The sequence below is a fragment of the Solanum tuberosum genome, unplaced genomic scaffold, assembly GCF_000226075.1.
Source record: "Solanum tuberosum cultivar DM 1-3 516 R44 unplaced genomic scaffold, SolTub_3.0 scf00063, whole genome shotgun sequence".
Classification (NCBI taxonomy): domain Eukaryota; kingdom Viridiplantae; phylum Streptophyta; class Magnoliopsida; order Solanales; family Solanaceae; genus Solanum; species Solanum tuberosum.
The window spans coordinates 1,570,424-1,587,527 of record NW_006238988.1 but is presented as its reverse complement, the minus strand read 5'-3'; the positions used below and the strand labels follow the sequence as shown (position 1 = coordinate 1,587,527).

Below are 17,104 nucleotides of genomic sequence, written 5' to 3'. Positions count from 1 at the left end.
GAGGAAATCAAACCACAATGTCCACAAAATGCTCATCTCATTTTTCTTTCCCCATGACCACTATAATATCTTTATCAGAACTGGGGAATTACTAATTCCAATTGACATTAGATTGAAGGAAAGCTACTTTAAGGTGAAATAACTAGATGCGAAATAATAAAATGCAGAGTAACTCACAATAGTCACATGGCCGAAGTACCATTCTTCTCAGGTATACATATGTAAAGAGCTACATGTACAAATCTTTACAAATTACTGACACTAATTTATTCAATGCTTAGTGTTGATTGTAGAATCCTTTTTTTGATTATAGATAATCGATTATATATGTACAAGTTCAGTATCAGAAGAAGAGAAATACAGATTGGTAGATGAAATAGCAAGGAGTTGCTATTAACAAGGACCTTTGCTTATTGAATTTAGACGTCAATCGCCAGATGAGCTGGCAAGTACAACAAGTTATTCCAATGATATGATGCTAATATGTTGTTAAATAGGATTAGAGACAGGGTTCTCCTGTTTAGTTAGGGATGGATTTTTTACTGTTTAGTGACAGAAACTGTCCAGATAAACATTGTTAAGTTTCAAATTCTTCGAAGTATGGGTCTAGATCAAAATCCTCATTATGTCGTAAGATATATTGATCCAAAGAACTTACTTGTTCTGCTCCTATCTAAATTGATGCTAGGTTGTTTCACAGAGATGTGCTTTGCTCAACCACATGATGAACATGTTTGAAGCTAACTGAATGTTAAGTATTTAAGGGAAGGTTGTCATCACTCATTTCTCACTTGTTCGAAAGACCTCCTTATTAAGTAAAATTAGGGATAGATATTGAATGTTTAGTGACAGACATCGTCCGTCGTTAAGTAGAATTAAGAATGTATTTTACTGTTTAATGACAGACCATGTTTGTCCTACTTCAATCTTATTAGCACTATAGACCTATGTGGTCTGGTCCTTATGCAGATTTAGTGCACCAAAAAATGACATTCTGCTGAATCTGCTCTTCTACCAGATAAGAACTCTCAAACTATTATGATCATCAAGCACTTCAGCTTATATAGACATTTTAAAGGATAACTAATGTTAGAAAACTTTTTTAAATTAGCTTGAGAAGGCATAATATTTCAACTCTAACACATTTCATGATAAGAGAAATGGAGTTTAAAGAATCAACATATGATATGGGATATCTTATGATAATTTGCAAAATTTAAAGGCTTGACAATAAATTTTAAGAGATAAGAACAGATTACTCATCCTCACAGTCTCGCAACCTAATAATGTTCAAGTAAGGAGCTAATGAGATCATGTAATTTACAAGAAGGAAGTGAGAGACAGGGTGCTACCAAGAGATGAATGAAACACAAAACTAACTTATATCACTACAAATTCTTAACGCAAGTCGTAAGATAAAAATGTAGGCACTTTTTCTGTCTATTTGATTGAAAAATGAGAAAGAATATGAAATCTAGTGATTATTAATCCTAGTATACAAATTGGAGTTAAGCAATTAACTAATAACCAACAAAACGCCCAACATAAAATTTGAAGATGACAACAATAGTCAAAACTACGTCTAAATGCCTCATTTACTATGAAATAGCAATTGATATCTTAAAGAAAGACTTACAGTGGAAAGATAGCAATCTTTTGCCGCCCGATAAGGAGCGGAAAATCCACCATAAGTGTTAGTAGATTGGAAGCAGTAAGACGCTTGCAGAACATGCTACCTCTATCAAATAAAAATGCTAAAAAAATCACCTTGACAATCCTAGTATAAACAAAGTTTGATCACTTGTTAAACCTTTCTTTATACCTCCGGAGCTCTCACATTTTGCTCCTTTAATGACTTGAATCTACAACCTTTTGCTCCTTTAATGACTCAAATCCACAACCGTTTAAGGTAAGAGTTGGAATGTACCTGCAATCCCACTTGTTAAACTCTACTATACACACATGACATAAACCGAAAAAATATGGTTAGGTGAGTGAAACCAGAAAAATTGTTAATATCCCAATATATTGCTTACTTTTTGGAGGTAGAAACATAAGAAGAAAACATCAAATAAACATTGGTATTAAAACGTAAACATGTATTGCATTAAAACTAGTCTCAGTAGAAACAAACCAAATATAATGAGAAAAGCTAATACAACCTAACAACTGTTTAATACTTTAACGATCGAAGACATCTAAAGTTGGTACGATTTTTTATTATTACTAAAAGAAGGAGCCACAATAACTGAAAAATAAACCTTTGAACTTCCCTGTAATTGAATCCACAGATCTCATCTTTATTTATACTTTCTTAAACTATGGATGTTTATTATGACTAAGTAGTAAAAAATAGAATACATAACATGAAAATAGAAGAAAAAGAAAAAACATGAGCCAATGGTGGAGATATTTAGTCCTCTAAAAAAAATTGGTGAATGAGTACCAAGAACTACAATACAAATGACAAAAAAAAACCCTAAAATGATAGAAGATGAGATTGTTATAACAACTCAAACTGGAAGAAATATTGCCTGTACAACCTGAACTCCTTGGCGTAACATTTTGTGCTCCAAACTGCATACGGTGTTATTTGTTTTATATGACCTTTAATTTGTGCTCCAGTAGCGTCAGCAGAGACAAAAAACAGAGCATAGTCGCCTTGACAATGCTTGTATTTATCAAATTTTATTTAAGGGAACTAAATTTTAGCAGCTACAATACCTGATTGTCAGAAACTAGTAGGACTTGAGCATAGACCTCATCAAAAGTTGCATATGCCTAAAGTCGAACACATCGAAACCAAATACTAAATAGTTATTCAATATTTTCTACAATTTGCATACAATAAACTAATAAATTTGTAATTTTGTCGATCCTCTTTGATGCGTGAGAAAACCTTCTGGCGAAATTGGGGCAAAGGAAACCCTTGTAGACAAATCCTACATACTACAACAATTTTTTCAATCAAAATGGAAAACCGCAACAACAAAACTAACGAGAGGCGATGGCCGAAGAAAATCACACTGGTGCGCCATGGTGAAAGTGAAGGTAATGAATACAAAAATGTGTACACCGCCGTACCTGACCATAAAGTGCAACTTACAGAGAAAGGCAAACAGCAAGCCAAAAATGCTGGAGAGCTTATCCGAAGCGTGGTTGGAAACAACAAAGTTTATTTTTATGTATCTCCATTCTTGCGCACTCGTCAGACATTGAAAGAGATAAGTTCGTCATTTTGTAGCAATGAAATCATTGGGCTAAGAGAATAATGCAGGTTGAGAGAAATGGATTATACCAAATTTCAGACTATAGAGACGATGGGGGAGTATAAGAAGGAACGAGAGAGATATGGCAAGTTTTTCTACCGCTTTCCCCATGGAGAACCAACCGCCTATGTCTAAAGAAACATATTGAATGTCTCAAAAATTTCAGATCTAGGGCAACTAGAATCTCTTTTAGAGACTTGGAGAGTTTTTTTTATTGTTTATGAATTTTCTTTTGGTCAATAAAATGGGAGGGAGAGTTTAAAATTTGTTGGAGGGAATAAAATATTTAGTGAAAACTATAAGGCCACACTTGGCAAGTGTTGTTTTTATAATTATAAAAATAGCTCACTTTTAAAAGTGTAGTCATTTATATAAATAGGTGTGGTCAATTATATCATGATGTGACAACGCTTATAAAGTGTAGCCTATACCACTAAAGAGCACGTTTTTACAAGTGTTGCCAATATTATCGTGGTCAAAAGCTAAAAACTAAGGCTACACTTTAAAAGTGTAGCCTTAAAAGGTTTAGGCAACACTTTACAAGCGTTGTCTTGATTTAGTGTGGCTTTAGGCCTAAAATGGTGTAGTGAAAACTTCTTTGTTTTGTAGCTTCTCAATTCTTCCTGATTCATCAAAAATCACATGAACACTTTCTTCAATGCATAATTCTTGTTTTTATGCACCTGTTAAGCCTTGTTAAAGGAAGAATATCTCACAACTATTCTTTCATCACCATTAAGATCAAACTTCTCAATATCATCCTTTTGATCACAAAACATGTAGTATTCACTACTTCAGGCCGAAAGTGCTTTAAAAGATTAAAAGCCAGCTTATTCCACTTGAAGGATGATCTGATATTCTTCTCTTTAACACAAGCATTACAAACTTTGTCATCTGCATATTTTATTTTGGACAGACCACGTACCAGGTCCCTTGACACAAGTTTGTTAAGAAGAGGAGCCCTCACATGGCCGAGTCTCCATGAGTCATTGATCAGTATTCTCACCTTGACCACTAAGGCAAGTGAGACTGTTACTACGAGCAGTGTTCAGATCAGCAATATACATGTTCTTGCATCTCTTTTCTATCAAGATCATCACCCGAGAGAGCAAGTTTGTGACAACACATTTTTCCGATAAGAACTTAACTTCATTTTGTTCATCACAGATCTCCGAAACACTTAAAAAGAATGTACTTTAACCCATTGACATAGTACATAGCTTCAAAAGAGTGTTCCACAGACTTTCAAGTTCTGCCTACACCAAGAATGTACCATTTCTTGCCATTACCAAAAGAGACACCTCCACCTTGAAGTGCCTTGGAAGAGGATGAAGTTTTGTAGTTTTGTCAGTCATGTGATTTGAGCATCCACTATTCATAAACCAACACGAACTGATTCTACCTCCTCTCACTTGCATGGCAAATTACTTGTTACCCTTGGGAATCCATTTAAGTCGGGGTTCCTAGTAAGCAGATAACGGAGCGATGAGAAATTCTTTTGTCCAGTAAGGCAGACTGATTTTCTTCAACTCAGGACCAGAAGCAAGACTAGGTCCCTTCTTCAGTCTATTCCTCTGTTTGGAATATTTTGACGAATTGCCTTCATATTTTTTAAAAACCAAACAATCTTTCTTAAGATGTCCATCTCGACCACAATGCAGACACAACAGATTATCAGCATCAGAAACATTTTTGCTGTGAGGATTGTATGGGGAATCTATCTCCTCACAGCCCAGTCCTTTTCTACTGTTGTTGCCTCGACCAATTAGATTTGTAAGAATCTTAGAAGAATTAGTCCATTTTAGGGATTTTTCCAATTCCTCTTTTACACGGACCATGTCCCTCTCCATCACAAGATTTCTTTCTAGAGCCAATTTTATCTTTATTTCAGCAGTGTGAAACTTATTTTCAAGCTCCAGCTGCAAGTTGCTGGCCTCATTCTTTCCTTTAAAAATTGTAGTAGTTGCACCTTTTATCTTTTCCTTGAGTTCTAGATTTTCAGCTTCTAGAACAACAATCTGATTTTCAATATCTGATATTTGGGCAACTAAAACAATTCTTCCATCTTGAGAGATGTCTAGGCTATTGTTCACAAGATCATTCTCAGTTGTTAGCTCACTTATCAAATCAAGTAGTACAACAACTAGCTTTCTGAATTTACTAGTATAAAAGGTATTTAGGTTTTTCTTGAAATATGATAGGATTACCTTTTCATCAGCATCTTCCTCATCTGACTTTGCCATGAAAGCATCGTCTGAGTGTTCAAAATCATCTGAATCACTTGAGGAATTTTCCCATGCAGTCAGATCCTTCTTCACCGCCTGGAAAAAAGCTTCTATTTTGCTTGTCTTGTGATGCACCTTGTCCCCCTATTTGTCTTTACCTTCTTCAATCCTGACATATTCTTTGTGGTCAGCTTTGTGCATAGGACAGTTTCCAATGGAGTGACCTGGTTGATCACACTTGTAACACACTTCACTTGAGTTGGTAGCCTTTTCATGATTTTCTTCCTTCTGATCAGCCTCATCAATCAGATATGTCCTCTTGTCTTTGCCCTTGAGAATGAGACCCTCCCTTTTTCTGTGCAACTCATGAACTTGAAGATGTTCAAATAGTGCATTCAGAGTCACCACGTCAGGATCTCTTTTCTCATCGCCAAACACAATTTCATTTGTCCAAGATCTGGGAAGAATTTCCAGAATCTTAGAGACTTGCTTGCACACAGGGACATGTTCGTCAAGGAACATGAGCTCATTGGTGATGGTATAGAATCTGGTACGCTATTCATGAATAGATTCACCTTCTTTTATAGTGAAGCTTTCAAACTGAGTAGTAAAGAGATTTATCTTAGATTTCCTTGTTTCCTGAGTACCTTCATATGTTGTTCTTAACAGATCCCAAATTTCCTTCGTTGATTCACAATATGAGATCAGATCGTATTCATTCATACTAATGCCACACATTAGTAGCATCCGAGCTTTGTGGTTTTTCCCGACTAATCTTTTGTCAGAGTCATTATATTGTTGTCAAGTTTTGAGAATGACTCTTGTAACTTCTCCATCTTTAACCTCCATAGTTGGCACATAAGGACCTTCACAAATAACGTTCCATACCTTAATGTACTCAGCCATGAGATAGTCTCTCATTCGAATCTTCCACTATCTATAAAACTGACCATCAAAAAGAGGTGGCCTTGTGGGGGACTGACTTCTTTGCAGGTTCAGTGGTGTCGCCATTCCTCGCATGTATCTCTCTATTGGTGTTAACCAGATAGAGATCCCAAGCTCTGATACCAATTGTTTGAATGTATGCGTCCACCAATGATCACAGGACCAGGTCCCCCGATAGAATAAAAGTGCAGAAAATAAATAGCACAACGTAAAATAGGCACAAGAGTTTTACGTGGAAATCTCCTTGCTCAAGGGAGTAAAACCACGACCTGTCACACAGGATTTTCCAACTGTTTTCACTAATCTTCTCAAGCAAAAGTGAAACACAGATTACAACCACAACAATGAGATTAACACCCTAATCCCATACTAAGTAATACTTTTATTACTTAAATGAGCCAAAGAAATAATCCTATTTTCCACTAAACCAACTAACTCTAGTTGATCTAAACTTTAAGAACTCCAAGGCTAACTCTAGCTACCAAATCCTATCTCTAAGATAAAAGCTTAAATGAGCAGTAACTCTGCTGCACCACACATCAACTAACTCTAGTTTACATTCCTAGGCGACTCTACCCAAGAGAATACCAAAACAATGGTGTAAAAAGGCTTGACCAACGCTTAGCTGATTCAACTAACTAACTCTAGTTAGTACGAATCAAACTAAATACTTAGACAAACAAATTATCTACTATCATTTATAACTCAGGAGTAGATTTACAATGTAAGCACATAAGATACACAACTCTAAATACAACAAAACACTTCAGCCCTCCATCAGGTCCTTTGTTGATATGAGCAGTGTTCTTCCTTGAAGATGGCCTTCTCTTTTCTAGCTTATGAATTTTCAGAGAAAATCCAAATTTTATTTGCCAAATCTTGAGTTTGTATTTTTGTGTAAAGAAACTATATGAAGGAACACAAACTTCTTGAGATCGCCCACTGGCTGAGAGCCTGTTTCTCTGGAAAGACGTGCACCTACCACATCAGAGGTGGAAGCTTTTTTGACAGTTGTCTTGTCGTCCTTTCACATACACAGCCTTGCAGGGACAAGGTCCCTTGCAATGTTCTTTGCGAGTTCTTGAGAAGACTTGTTACCTCTTTTTCTCTTTTGAATGAATGAATCTTCTTGTTGTTTGTCATTTTGATTATATTGATAAAAAATAATTATTGTCCATTGGACAAACAACCTCGTCCGTTTTTATTGGTGAAGTATGCTGACGACTTCACCAACCCACTGACATGACAACTTTACAACTATACACCATTATAAATCTGGACAAGAGAACTCTACTAGGGACCGGGTCCCTCCAATTGTGTGCCACTGAAACAGATAGTCTCATCCGCTCTTTCTATTGGTGCTGTACACTGCACTTTTCACTTACCACCTGACATGACAAGTTTACAGTTGTACCCCATTTAAATCTGGACGAGAGCACTCTGCCAAGGACCGGGTCCCTGCATTTGTGAGGATCATCAAAACACCTAGAATATAACATTTCCCCCCTTTTTGATGATGACACACAAATATTCCTCACATTGAGTTTATTCATTCATTTTCCCTGTCGTCAGTCTCTATAACAAGGATCTGGTTCCTTGTCAGATCCCTAAAGTTTTAAAATCATCAAAACTTAATATCAGCTCCAAACTAATAGATATATTCCCTATAATGAGTAACTGTTAGATAGTAGCTTGTCATTATCCGAAATTGGATCATGATGACACCTACCATAAACCCCTCAGATGCAAATCAAAACCCAAACAATAAGCGATAAATGAAAGGCATAATACATTAACATGATATTTAACTTAGCTTCATTTTACAACTATGACCTTTAACTTTGGGTGTGCTCAAGTAATCACCTAAACTTGTACAAAAATCAACAAAACTATGACCTTTAACTTTGGGTGCACCCAAGTAAGCACTTAAACTTGTAAAAAATTCAACAAATAAACTCTTTCATCCTACATGACACCCTACACGACAATTTTGTGTCGTACATGACATCCTACGTTTAATATGCCATGTAGGATACATGTGTCTACTTGTTCAATTTTATACAAGTTTAAGTGTTTATTTGTGCACACCCAAAGTTGAAGGGTATAGTTGACAGCTGAAGCCAAGTTAACAGTCATGTTTATGTATTATGCCTAAATGAAAACTAGAATATAACTAAGCAGAATCAACACAGACAGAGAATAGGGTCATGGCATAGATATGCATAATGGTACAAAATATACAATAAAGGCACAAAAATGATCAAGAAAGACGAATATACATAAGAACCAAATCTCGATTCTAGTGTCACTGGTACAAGAGTGTCTTAGTATAGAAAGAGACTATCTACAACAAATATGTCTAGTCAAAATACAACATAAATAGGCAGAATGAAAAAGGGAAAGATGCAAGTCTCTAGACGGCAAGAGCTCACCACGATCCAATCAACAACGACCATGGGAGATCAGAAAGCAGCGAGGGTGACTCGTACAACGTGCATCAAAAAAAGATTTAGAAGTGCAATATGAGTACCAAAACACAAGTAACTAGAAGGCATCATAGGCCGACCCGAGCTCAGATAAAAAACATATAAATATAAGAGTCGATAGTGCTATAACTCTGCGAATTCATCTACTATTATGACATTTACCTCTTGGCTCACCAACTTCCCAAGGCAGCAAAAGAACCTTTCATTCTTGATAAGAGATAAGTCCAGAGTATAAGGTTTAAAGTTGATAAGACATTTTTTTGTTGGTTAGTCTTCTCTTCTTGTTGTAGTAATGATGGGCAGTAATTTGGTTTTTATGCTATTAGCCCATTTTTTATGGATAGTTTCTATCCATGTGTTGCAATTAAGTCTTTGGATCTATTAGCCCATTTTTTATGGATAGTTTCTATCCAAGTGTTGAAATTAAATCTTTGGATGATATATGCAACACATCCACTGTTACTGAAAAATTTATAAAAATAAAATAAATAAGTTGAATTATTGAGTTATAAGGAAGATAAGTTTGACTATGGACAATTTTTTATGAAGACAAACTTGTATCAGGGATTTGATAATTCCAACAGGTTCAAAACGTGCTTTATGATTAGTTTGTGTTTAGATGATCTTTATTATTATTATTATTATTATTATAATATTATTCTTATTATTATTATTATTATTATTATTATTATTATTATTATGATGATGATGATGATTATTATTATCTAAAAGACACTTACACTACACAAAACATAATAATTCAATGGCAATTAGTTAACGGTAGTAAATTACCGTTAAATATGTATTTTTAGAGGTAATTAAAAATCCTTGTAAATGTCTCTAAAGCAACTATAATGACATTGAATCAAATGATAATTAATTAATGTTGGTAAAAAACTTTAACACTATTTGTTAATGTGTATATTTATTGCGGCTAACAATTATTTTTGTCTTAGTGTTGGTCTTTTAAATACCCCTAAATCTACTTGAAGTCCTAGCCATCCGCCTCTAACTCCACACAAGTTTGAAGTCTCTATCTACGGTCAGATCCTTTTCTAAATCCCCCTATAACCACTTATTAAAGAGAAATTTTTTCCTAGACTATGGTGGCGATTCTATTATTGTGTTTCAAAATTAGGAGAAACAAAGTTTCAACAAGTAGACTAAAAGGCAAAAGCTACGACTAGAAATCCAACATAGGTGGTCATTATGAAAAGAAATTAGCAAAAGCTACGACTAGAAATCCAACTTAATTAGGTGGTCAGAAAAGAAACTAACTCTTTAGGGAATTTTATTGGCCTCATCATATAACATAGGGAATCTGGTTAGCACCCATACTTAAGAATCGGATTACCCATCGGTGGGATTGAGATATGTGTCATCACGACCTCGATTTTTTGGATAGTAACAATAAGAATTGTGATGCCATCCATGGGCTAATAGCAACAACCCGATCCCATTACTTTAAATGTGGCCAACAAGAAAGGAACAAGCAACGTCTACTTTGTAATCAAATTCAACCCTCTTGTGTCGTGTAAGTGTAATAAAATGACATGTATATATACTTTGACAAATGTGTTTTATAATTCTCATAGATTATAACACAAAGCATGGGCTATTACACATTATATGGGTTTTATTTTTGCATACAAATCATAGACTATACGAAGATAGTGAACTATGATGATTATTTAATCAACAAAAGTAGCAATAGCATTGGCTAATACTCCAACCAAATCCCAAATGACAAGCTCCATGAATAGCTCCCTCCCATTTGATGCATTGATTGTCACAATCCTCAGTAACAACGCAAGGCCCTTTCCATGTTGCACTTAGTGTTTCACAACCTATTGCTTCTGCCTTTTTCATCTCTTGAGTGTAAAAGAAAGCAACAAATCAAAAGTTAACATTATTCTTCTTCTTTTTTTGTATTGACTAGAAATAATTACGAACACCGTAAAAGAAACAGGAATTAACTACGAACTTCGTCGTTAATTTAATTTCAAATCCCCCGTAGCTATCCAAATGTTGAAATAATATATCGTTCCATTTGATTAATGACGAATTTTGTTATTTAGTTAAGAGTTCATCTATCACAAATTTCAGCATCATTCGAATTTTGAGAGTCAATTTTTTTACATTTTGATTGTGAATTCGAACATGAAATCTTCAAGGTTTCAAAATAAAATTTATATATTTCAAATTACGTAAAAATAAGTCACAATGACTGACAATTCAGAATATTTAAAAGTCATATACTCCTCTGTCCAATAATGGTTGTCCACTATTAATTTGGCACCCCTTAAGAAACTATAAATAGAAGAATAATTTTACTATATCATCCTTTGAATATAATAAATACAACATTTTGAAAAATGTAATAAGGAAATGATTATTATTAATGATAAGGGTAAATTAGAAACTAACTGTAAAATTATATTGATTTCATAAAGTGGACAAGTATTGTTGGACATCACAAAATAGTATATTGGATAGCCATTGTTGGACGGAGGGAGTATATAAATCACAGTCAAAGAAAATTATGTTTTACTCTTAGAAGCCAAACGATACCACGTAAATTAAAACAGAAGAGTATGCCTTTTAAATCCGAGATAGTGCTAGGGTTTGTAGTATTTTAAATACTCACTAGTTGATGCGATGAGGAAGAAGAAGCAGAGAGCAAAAAAGGCAGCATAGTGAACTTTCGACTTAGCCATATTTCTGAATGTTATTTTTTAAGTTTTGTGAGGATTTAATTTTACATTTTATAGAGAGAGGGAGTCGGTTATTACTAGAACAAGAAAAAACAGTTGGTTGTGAAAAATACAAAGAGAATAATCAACGTTGGAATCCTATGTCTTTGAGAATGGTGAAGAATTTTATTTTTTTTCATCATATATTGGTTCATATTATATGGTGTTTTTTTATTTTTATATTTAGTTAAAAAATAAATATATATTTTTTAATTAAGAATTATAGTCGTACTTTAATATTTTATTTTATATTAGTTTTTATTTTATTTTTATATCTAGGCATGTAGACATGTGATCTTTTATATTTTTCCCAAGTTTCAACCAATCTTTAGTTTTAAGCATGTATTTATAAATTTTGTTTTTGTTTCAAATTTTATTTCATTTTTCGGTAGATTTTACTTGAGAAAAAAAAATGAAAACCACAAAAATAGTTGTTTAGATGATACTTTTGTTTTCGGTTTTTAAGGAAAAAAAAGGAAAATTTCGAAAAACATGTTCTTTAATTTTTCTGATATTTAATATCCTAGTAGTAGTTTTATTGTTGTTTTTCTTAAAAAAAAAAAACCAAAAATTTTAAAAAATAAAACCCGATAACATGTTGTTAGGTGATTGTAGACATTGAAAATAACTCTTATTTGACTAATAGTATATCTTTCTCTACTAGTATTACTTTTGTATAAATTCTTTTAAATGTAAAATTTTACTCATAAGTTTATGTTATTTATATAAAAAAAATTTAAAAACTATCATTTTAATTTATTTTCTTTTAAAAGACTTATGTTGAGGATGAAGAGGTTATTTGAAACATGTGAAAAGATAATATTAGTAACTTGTTATTATTGTTGTTGACTAGCATATCTTTATAAAATTATATGTAATTAAAGTATTGTAATCACAAATATTCATTTATAAAAGAAACATAAAATTATGTGATTCATCAATATGGCATTTCAAAATATTTTGATATCTTGTTTATGAGCTATAATTGATTATTTTGTAAGATTTGTCTCAACAAGAGAAATAATTTCATACTATGAATTGCTCCAAGCAACTGATCCACTCAACGAGAGCAATTTGATTGGTTCTGGGAGTTTCGTCTCTGCTTACAAAGGCATCCTAAGAGATGGGACTTTCATTGCAGCTAAAGTGTTCAATCTACAATTGCAAGAGGCATTTAGGAGTTTCGATACAGAATGTGAAGTTTTACGCTACCTTGGCCATAGGAATCTCATCAAAGTCATCACTAGTTGTTCCAACCTTGATTTTAAGGCGTTGGTACTCGAATACATGCCCAATAGGAGCCTCGATAAGTGGTTGTATTCACACAACTACTTCTTAGACATCAAACATAGGCTGAGTATAATGATAGATGTGGCATGTGCATTAGAATATCTCCACCATGGCTTCTCATTGCCCGTGATACACTGTGCTTTGAAGCCTAGTAACGTCTTGTTGGACGAGGACATGGTTGCACACCTAAGTGACTTTGGCATTTCAAAAATGATTTCTGAAGAACATTGGGTTATATCGCACTAGGTAAGTTATCTTAATTAATTGCTTTTTCTGAATGTTTTCTTTTTCCTTTTTCTGCCAAGAAATGTTGAATGTAAGTATGGATTGGAAGGATTGGTGTCAACCAAATGCGATGTTTATAGTTATCGGATAATGTTGATGGAAACATTTACAAGGACAAAAAGCATAGTAATGAGATGTTTGATGGAGATCTTAGCTTAAAGCAATGGGTGAGCAATTCACTCCCACATGCAGTAATGGAAGTAGTTGATCCCAACTTAATAACCCCACAAGACAATCACTCAGTGAAAAAATTGATTGTGTGGTATCCATCATGAAAGTAGCAATAGATTGTTGTGTTGAATTTCCTAAAGCAAGGATTGACATGAAAGATGTTGTAGCGAGGTTAACGACCATCAAGATTCAACTTCTTGAATGTTGAACAAGTTCTCAGGTTTAAAAATGTTTGCAAGAACATTGATCCTTTAAATAGGCTATAGATTTACATCTTTTCATCACAACATAGAAAACAAATGTTATGTATACCTCTTCCATCTTGAATTTTTGAAGTGATTTTAGTCTAATCCCCCATTACTTTATTTTATATTTCCTTTTTATAATTGATAGAACTCAATACATAACTTCTAATGGCTTTCATAAAAATATGTTTCATATGTCACTGCAACAATGACAAATTTTAGCCGCGATAAATATACACATTAACAAAGAGTACTGAAATTTTTACCAGCATTAGTTAACTGTCATGGGATTCAATGCCGCTATAGGATTTAAGGACATTTACAAAGAGTGCTAATTAACGCTAAAACATATTTAGCGTCAATTAAGCTATTACCGATAATTAGTTGTAGCTAAAAATTATTTTTGATGTAGCGTGTCCAGATTTCCTCCTAGTGGTACTTTTTTACTTTCTTCATCTCTTGAGTCAATTTAGTTTTTATTCAATTGTCTTCTAGATTAGGGATAAGTGGACAACTAAAATGAGACTGAAAAAGTGTAATATTAATAGAAAAAAAATTGTGATAAAAGAATAACTCGTTTGAGTCTCAAAATATGAACGGCACCAAGTAAATTGCGATAGATGGACTCATAGTTCGTCACAAAACAAAAAAAAAACTCGTAAACCTAACAAGAAATGAGTGTAGTTGGCAGTTAGAGCTCAAAAGAAGTTCCAGTATAAAAGCTTTGCAAGTATTCGTCTGGTTTCAATCGGCGAAAATAACTCTGTTTACAGAACAAAAGCCAAAATGATGAAACTTCTGGGTAAATATCATTAATTACACAACCATCAACCTTCATCTACATACCTACTATATCCCAATACTGGACATCTAACATGTATGTAAGACAAAATTAAAAGCTACTACTTTGGTTCTCTGTTACGTATATATACGAATAAATAAAAACTCATTTTCCAGAAGATCACTATTATAACAATGAAGTCCATAATTAGACAGAGAAAACAGAGTCTGAAACCAATTGAAACTAAGGATAAATCCATTGAAGCATCTGAAGAAGAGCCATTGAGTCCATCATCTAGGCTATTTCACGAGCCCAACTTCAACGTGCACGTTCTAGCTATTTTGGGCATGAAAACAAGAATCAGTACTGAGCAAGCTCCCAGAGAGCATTTGGCTAATACTTTGCTTAAGCATCCTCGTTTCTCCAGCCTGCAGGTACCAGCACAACACTTAATTTGTCTTGCTATCATTTTTAGTCCGTTTAAAAAAGAATGTTTCTTTGACAACTCTTTGATTAACTTTCCACATGTAGTTTGATATTAGACGACAAAACTAAAGAACATATTGGTACATTTTATGTTTGTTTAGTTTATCATCACAAGATTCAAAAGTCTTGTTTATTTTCTTGAATTCAGTGCCAAGTTAAAATCAGGCAAAAAAAAATTAAACAGAGAGATTACTATTTTCAGATTAAAATTACCAAGATGATGAATATGTAACATATAAACATATAAAAACATATATTGCATTTGATGGTAGCCAAAAAAATAAATATGAAATTAGAAGTACTTAGGAACAAGTCTAGTATACTTTTCTTCAGTAAGTTCAACAATACATAAATATTGTTAACCAAAAAAGGGAGAATTGTCTAATTAAAAGCACAAAACCCTCGTATTCAAAAGTCATCTTTACTTTCTTAACCCTCGTGTTTCATAGGTGGTTGATGAGGAAAAAGGCGGAGAAATGAAATGGGTGCGGACGAAGGTGGACTTAGATCAGCACATTATTGTACCACAAATTGATGAACAAAACCTGCAAGAATCACCAGACAAATTTGTGGAGAACTATATTCATAACCTAAGCAAAACCACTCTTGACAAATCGAAACCTATGTGGGATCTCCATCTTCTTAACATCAAAACATCCGATGCTGAGGCTGTTGCCATTTTCCGAATCCACCATTCACTTGGAGATGGCACCTCTCTTATTTCACTTCTCTTGGCGTGTACTCGCCAAACTGCTGATCCAAATAAAGTTCCAACTATTCATGGAAATAAAAAGAGCCTTATTGATTCTTCAGAGCATTCCAATAAGGGATTGCAGCGATATGTTACAAAAATTTGGTCTTTTATGAAATTGTTTTGGAACACAATAGTGGATGTATTGATGTTTATGTCTACAACTATGTTCTTGAAGGACACAAATACACCAATTAAGGGTAGACCTGGTTCTGAGTCTAATCCTAGGCGATTTGTTTACAGGACAGTAAGTCTTGACGATATTAAATTGGTGAAAAATGCATTGAATATGGTAAGTCCATACAAATTAATTCTATATTGTAGCAACACCCTTCTCTTAAATTTTGAAATGTAGATGTTTCTAGCGCGTTTTTTGATGTTGTTATCGGACTTTGTCATTTCTTGAACAGACAGTAACGGATGTCGCTTTGGGAGTAACACAAGCTGGTTTGTCTATCTATCTTAATAGGAGATATGGTAAGTTTTCTGCCTCATGTATTTTGGACTTACTAAGCTTAGTTGATCGAAAATCTTACAGAAGAAATCTTTAATGCGAAATTTTACAGGGGAGGGCAAGAAAGACGGGGGAGAAACAGAGAAAAACAATAATCTTCCGAAGAACATTAGACTTAGATCAACTATACTTATGAACCTAAGACCGGCTGTAGGAATTCAGGTGATGAAATCCATTCAAATTTTAATCAGCACTTAAGTTTTCTTAGATTATATACTTAAAGTTAATTAATTAACAAATAGGCTTTAGCTGATATGATGGAGAAAGACACTGAGGCAAAATGGGGGAATTGGATTGGTTTTGTTCTTTTTCCCTTAAAAGTTGCATTACGAGATGATCCGTTAGATTATATCAGAGAAGCTAAGGCAACTATTGACCGAAAGAAGAATTCACTTGAAGCTTTCTACACATTTTCCATTTCAGAATTAGCACTCAAGATTTTTGGGATTAAGGTAACCAATGTTCATTCTCAATTCTTGATCCTACACATGAGATCTCTTCATTGTAACATTTGACTCTTTTTTCAGACATCAAGTTCGATATCGCACAGAACTATCACCAATACAACAATGTGCTTTTCTTGTTTGCCTGGTCCTCAAGAAGAAATTTGCTTCTACGGCCACCCTTTGGCTTACATTGCACCCGGTTCTTATGGACAACCTCATGTAAGTGTTTTACCCATACTAATTTCAAGTTTGGGAAAAAGGACAAATATACCCTCAAACTATCGTACATGGTATGCAGATACCCTCCGTCATACTTTTGGGACATTGGTGCCCCTATCGTCCAAAAATTAGAGTATATATGCCCTTCACTCTAACGGAAGACTAAATAAGGACACGTGCCGCAACCTTATCCGTCGATTCGATATTTAATAAATGTCGGGTCGGTGGATAAGATTAT

The 17,104-nt window shown here is 34.0% G+C and overlaps 1 pseudogene; it reads left to right on the top strand.

Moving 5' to 3' along the window:
• The first annotated feature begins 14,644 nt into the window (after positions 1 to 14,644).
• The window catches only part of LOC102593874 (O-acyltransferase WSD1-like), a 2,908-nt pseudogene continuing 448 nt past the window's right edge, over positions 14,645 to 17,104 (top strand).